Here is a 7107-nt window from a genome sequence, read left to right on the forward strand (position 1 = left end):
CTTAGTTAACCCTTACTAAATAAAGGAAAGTCAAGTGGATGAATTGACTTGAGCCACAAGTCCTAGCCAACTCTCAAGGAAAGACTAGCTTTAGTGCACTCCAAATCAATTAGCAACTTCTAATCGTTAATCAACAAGGGAATTAGATAACTCAAGAGTCACTAATTACTCTACCTAGGCCAAGAGGAACAAAACCTACACTAAAATCTAACCAAGCATTTTATCAAACACTTGGAAGGCACAAAAGGAAAGCATAGTAAATCAACAACAAGAACAAGATCTAACAACAATTATTGCAAAGAATTAACAACAACAATCAAGGAAATCACAATTATCATGAATTACCTCAAATTGCATTATTGAAAGAAAACAAAGGAACAACAATCTATCCAAAACAAAATGAAGAATTACAATTATTAAAGCACATAACTAGAAATAGGAAGAGGAGAAGATTAAGTCTTGATAAAAGAGAAGTGAATTAAAGCATGAATTAAACCTAGATCTAAGAAGAGAGATTAACCTAAACCTAATCTTAATTCTAGAGAGAAGTGAGAGCTTCTCTCTCTAAAAACTAACTAAAAGCTAAGCTAAACTAATTGGTAACTAACTTCCAATGTCTTCCCCCTTCAATCCTTGATCCTTTTATTCCTTTCTATCAGTAATTGGCGCCAAAATGGGTTCAGAAACCCTTCTAAATCGCCAGGCACGTGTTGCTTTTAATGAAGTCATGTGCGAACTTCGACGCGTGCGCGCACGGTACGCGTACGCGTCCCTGGCCGATTCTGCAATGTGCGCGTGGGCGCCTTGTGCGCGTGCGCATGCTCGGCTGATTTCACTTTTTTGACTTTTCATGCTTCTCTCCACTTGTATGCTTCCTTCCTTGCTATCTTTGATCCATGCCTAGCCTATTTCAGCCCTGGAATTACTAGCAAACACATCAAGGCATCTTATGGAATCAAAGAAGAATTAAAGTTCATCAAAATAAGGCTTAAAAAGCATGTTTTTACACTTAAGCACAAATACGGGAGAGATTACAAAACCATGCTAATTCATAGGCTCAATGCGAGAAAAGGTCATCAAAATACTCTAAATTCAATACAAGATAAACCGTCAATCTGGGGTTTATCAATGTCCTATTACCTCTGTTTGTGAGACGCTAATGCCTAAATCCCTCATCGGTCTCCTAATGAACGTACAAAACCTTCTTGATTTTCCGATAGAGCCAGGAAGTGAGGTGGTCGCACCTCTTATGTACATCCTCTAGCATTAGTTGCATCTGCCTACCCATTCGATGGTTGTATATCTTTTTGATGAGGGCATCGTTCTCCTTGTCCCATATAAAGTTCAACTTCACAAAGAAACTTTAAGATTAATTAATCAAAATATATCGTATTAAACAAAATTAAAGATATAAACTAGCTAATAAGTTTTGACTAAGTTTTTATTACCCACTTCTAAAACCATCGCTCTCTGATCTCAGTAGGGATCTTCTTATAGCTAGGCCATGGATGGTCATACATCAGCTCGATGACGTTGGTCATCTCTTAAGTACATCCACTTTTGTTTGGCGCAAAGCTATCAACAATTCACAAACAAACCAATATGGCAATATAAATTAAAACTTCAGAAGAAAATAACCATAATATATATATTTTTTTAAAAATTTCGACAGAGTTTCATCTATAATTGGAATGCGCTACAAACTCTATCTATCAACAATTAACTTAAACAGCACCAATTGTCAACAACTAATGAACAATAGTCAATAATCAAGAAGCAACATCCATAAATCTATTAAATCCACTAAACTAGAATCAATAATCAAAAATCAATAATCAGGATATATCAAACACTTTCAGCAATTTAAACCTACAACCCTAAATTCACTAACACTAGAATCAATAATCAAGAATTAATAATTAGGATGTATCAAATACTTTCAACAGTTCAAACCTACAACCCTAAATCTACTAAATTTAGAATAAATAATCAAGAATCAATAATCAGGATATATCAAATACTTTTAGCAATTCAAATCTACAACCCTAAATTTACTAAAACTAGAATCAATAATCAAGAATCACTAATCATGAATTATCAAACACTTTCAGCATATAAAAGACTTAAAGTAGTACTTACGCTATTTCGCTATCAGGCCAAATCATCCTCCGTACGATGGGAGGTGGTGGATGGGCATCAGCTAGCTGGCTTCCGTGAGAGGATTCCAGCACTATGGTGTTCGTCGCTGGAGACGGTGTCGTTGAGACAGTGGGTTGCTGAGCGGATGGAGGTGTCGTTGTCGCCATAGACGCAGGGACGTAATTGGAGTTAGGAACCATGTTGAATGGCTGTTCCGATGCACCCGTAACCTGTGACATCACCGGAGTAGTCGGAGTAGAGGGAGAGGATCCAAAACTCCCAGAGGTACCACCAGAAACTCTTCCTCTACCACGATCACGACCACGACCACGACCACTAGGCTGATCCATAACACCTCTACTTACCATCATGTCTGTAAAGAGTATACCAATTAAAAATATGCTAAACATATTCACAACTTCATTCAAGATGCTTAATCAACATTGTAAACCCCGTTAAATTAGTAAGTAATTAGTTGATAAATTAGTTTTTAATAAAGAAGATTAGACATATGAATATTATATTAAATTAGGATAGAGCTCATCGAAACAAGAATTTTGATACTAATTTCAAAGAAAACAGTCTAAGATTGGACCGAACAGGCTGAACCGGGTGAGAACCGGGCCCGTGGGCCAAAACCAGCCCAAAAGGGCATTAAATGAACCCAAACTTTCCCCTTTCTCCAATTAGTTACGTAGCAGCAAGCAGAGGAAGGGAGAAGAATGAAGAAATGCTTCCAACCCTTACGGTGACTTCCAAATCCCGTAACTCCTCTGTCTGAGCTCCGATAGCCGCACCGTTTGCGGCCACGCGTCTATTGCGTTGAGCTCTACGTTTCTATTGGAACAATTTCATAGGTAAGCCATTAATCACTCCCAGCCAGTACTTTTCCCCAATTTTTTGAAAATTGAATAGGGATGTTGAATTTCTTTACTTTTTGATGTTTTAGGATCCAATTAGCTTGAGGAAAATGTTTACTCTTGCTTATGTGAAGCTTGGGTAAGGTGAGGATACCATAAATTTGATTTAAATTACTGAATTTGAGCTTTGCGTATTAAATTGGATATATATGAGTTATGAATGTGTATAGGTTGTGAATAAATAATTGGAGCTTGAAATTGTGAATACCGGAACTTGGAGGAAGCTGTTTAGTTGAGGTTTTGGGGCTATATTGATTTTAATTAAATTGTCTTGATCGTTACGTGGGAATCAGCTAAGGTATGGTTTAGGTTTCTTGCATTTAATATATAATATTCTGTGAAAACTTAGGCTAGATGACCATAGAATAAGTTGGAATGCAGGTGTATACTTAATGTTTAGTATCTTGACAATGGACATTGACGCGAAAATTTTATGTTGGTAAAGAATTTTCACAATTAAGTCCGTTGCGAGTATAGTCTAAACCAACAAGCATTTCCACACCAAATTTAGAAAGTGTATCACCACAATTCAAATCAATAACCGGGAGTGGAATCCCAAGTCGTTCTCCCTAGGAGTTGCCCTAAGATGCACATCATTGGTTAGGAGTTCTCTTGGTATTTTGGAGTTGAGTGCAAGAAAAGTAAATGGACATGAATTGAGCAATGAGCAATTAGCAATTGGAATAAGGAATCAAGAAATTAAGCTAATAAAGGTGAATGACAATCAATCAATGTAAAAGCCTTGGCTAGGGGTGAGAATTGGAAGTCCTATCATCATAGTCTCCATCAATTGTGAAAAAAATTGGTTATTGCTCCACTTTGTCAACCTCTAACTATGAAGAAAAGTCAAGTGGAGATAATCAATTTCAGTCCACAAGTCCTAGTTAAATCCTAAGGAAAGACTAGCTTTAATGGCATTCAAATCAATTAGCAATTTACAATTATGAATCAATAAAGGACATTGACAATTCAAGTATCACCAATAACTCAACCCCCAATCCAAGAGTGAAAAGTCTACTCCATAACTATAGTTGACATTTTCTCAAACACTTGGTGAACAAGAATGGAAGACATTGTGAAATTGAGAAGAAAATTCAAATCAAAGTTATCTACCACAACAAACTAACAACAATCAAGCAATTAACAATAATGAACATGAAATTCCTCAATGCATTAATAGAATTCAAAGTAAACAAGATCCAAATCCAAGATCTATAATAACTTGAGTAACAAGAACACTAAAACAAGAGTAGGAGAATGAGATCTACAAATTAAAGTAATGTAAACTTGAATTAAATTCAGATCTAACCAAAGGATCAAAGAGAAATTCAAATTGAGAAAGCCAAAACCTAGAGAAAAGTGAGAGTTTCTCTCTCTAGAAACACAAACTCAAAAACTAGCTAAAAATTGCCTAATGTGTGAATCCCCCTATTCCCTTGGTCCTCTTGGATCTTTAGCCTCCAAAATTCAGCTTAGAATGGGCCTGGAGCTCCCCTGAAATCACTGGTCACGATTTCACTAAAAATGTCACGTGCTGAGCGCCATGCGTACGCGTAGGTTACGCGTGCGCGTCGATGATCGATTCAAGCCATGCGTACGCGTCATGCACGCGTACACGTCGATGGTATTTTTACTCATCTATGCAAATGCGTCAGCAACTTGCGCCAATGGAAGAATTGGCTCGAATGTACATCAAAGAGATTGTCAGATTGCACCACGTGCCTTCTACCATTATATCTGACAGAGATCCTCGTTTCACATCAAGGTTTTGGGGAGCTTTTCAGCGTGCATTTGGGACTCAGTTAAGTTTGAGTACTGCCTATCATCCTCAGACAGATGGTCAATCACAGAGGACTATCCAGACCTTAGAGGATATGCTAAGGGCTTGTGTTTTGGACCAGCCGGCAAGCTGGGATCCGTATATGCCATTAGTGGAGTTTGCTTATAATAATAGCTACCATGCAAGCATCAAAATGGCTCCGTATGAAGCTTTGTATGACAGGAAATGTCAATCTCCACTATGCTGGTATGAAACTGGAGAAAAGATCTTGTTAGGGCCTGAGATGATAGCTGAAACTACTGAGCAGATAAAGAAGATTTGTAGCCGAATGTTTATAGCCCAAAGCCGTCAAAAATGTTATGCTGATCAAAGGCAAAAGCCTTTGGAATTTGAAGAAGGAGAGCATGTATTTCTGAAAGTTACACCAACCACTGGAGTGGAAAGAGTTATTAAGACTAAGAAACTGAATCTCCGTTATATTGGACCGTTTGAGATCCTGAAAAGAATTGGGGCGGTGGCTTATAAAATTGTCTTACCGCTATATCTTTCAAACTTGCACGACGTGTTTCATGTGTCGCAACTTCGGAAATATGCTCCTGATGCAAGTCATGTTCTAGAACCAGAACCGATTCAAGTGAGAGAAGACCTAACACTTCTAGTACTTCTAGTGAGAATTGATGAAACTAGTGTTAAACGATTGCATGGGAAGGAAGTATCACTGGGTAGGATGTAAACCCCGTTATATTAGTAAGTAATTAGTTGATAAATTAGTTTTTAATAAAGAAGATTAGAAATGTGAATATTATATTAAATTAGGATAGAGCTTATCGAAACGAGAATTTTGACACTAATTTCGAAGAAAACGATCCAAGATTGGACCAAACAGGTTGAACCGATTGAACCGGACCTAAACCGGGCCCGTGGGCCCAAACCAGCCCAAAAAGGCATTAAGTGAACCCAAAATTTCCCCTTTCTCCCATTAGTTACGTAGCAGCAAGCAGAGGAAGGGGGAAGAATAAAGAAACGCGTCCAACCCTTACGGTAACTTCTAAATCCCGTAACTCATTCGTTTGAGCTCTGATCGCCGCACCGTTTGTAGCCACGCGTCCACCGTATTGAGCTCTATTTTTCTACTGGAACAATTTTATAGATAAGTCATTAATCACTCCCAACCACTCGTTTCCCCTAATTTTTCAAAAATTGAATAGAAATGTTGAATTTCTTTACTTTTTAATGTTTTAAGATCCAATTAGCTTGAGAAAAAGGTTCACTCTTGCTTATGTGAAATTTGGGTAAGGTGAGGATACCATAAATTTGATTTAAATTTCTAAATTTGAGCTTTGGGTATTAAATTTGATATATATGTGTTATGAATGTGTATTAGGTTGTGAATAAATAATTGGAGCTTGAAATTGTGAATACCGAAACTTGAAGGAAGCTGTTTAGTTGAGGTTTTGGGGTTGTGTTGATTTTAATTAAATTGCCCTGATTGTTGCGTGGGAATCGGTCAAGGTATGGTTTAGGTTTCTTGCATTTAATATATAATGTTCTGTGAAAACTTAGACTAGATGACCATAGAATAAGTTGGAATGCAGGTGTATACTTAATGTTTAGTATCTTGACAATGGACATATTTGATTTGGCTTGTTGGATAATTGAAGATTTGATGAATTATTGTGGTTGATGCTTGTTGGTTGGTTGGTAGTGTTTGATGCATTTTAGGAAGATGAATATGTATTGTTGTTGTTTTTCAGATGCAGGTCGAGAGGCATCTCATTAGGCGTCTGGACCCTTGAAACGAAGTGGTTACTGGGTTATTTTGGTGTACAATGATGCATATATATATACTTAGCTTTCACTCCGCATAACTTATTCTTTTGTTCCTCTTAGAGGTATATGGAGAGATAGAATTTTGTTTATGTATATTTAGATTTTGGATATGTGTATATGTGTGTGTGTGTGTGTGTGTGTGTGTGTGTGTGTGTGTGTGTGTAAATATTCTCCAGCCATCATTGACTTCGCGGGCTGAGCTAGGAGCTTGTTATTTTGTATTTTTGGCACTCTATTCCTACTTTTATTATCTTATGTTTGATAGTTATTATTTTCTTAACATGCAAGATAACTCGTTACTTGAGCGTTGCGCTTTTATTTCGCAATTTTTATTTCCTCTATTCTTCAAGACTCCTAGTATATTATAATCTTCTGCTATTATACGTATACATTTTATTTTAGAGGTCGTAATACCACACCACCTCTGTTTTACGACTT

This window comes from Arachis stenosperma, chromosome 5 (assembly GCF_014773155.1).
Source record: "Arachis stenosperma cultivar V10309 chromosome 5, arast.V10309.gnm1.PFL2, whole genome shotgun sequence".
NCBI classification, from domain to species: domain Eukaryota; kingdom Viridiplantae; phylum Streptophyta; class Magnoliopsida; order Fabales; family Fabaceae; genus Arachis; species Arachis stenosperma.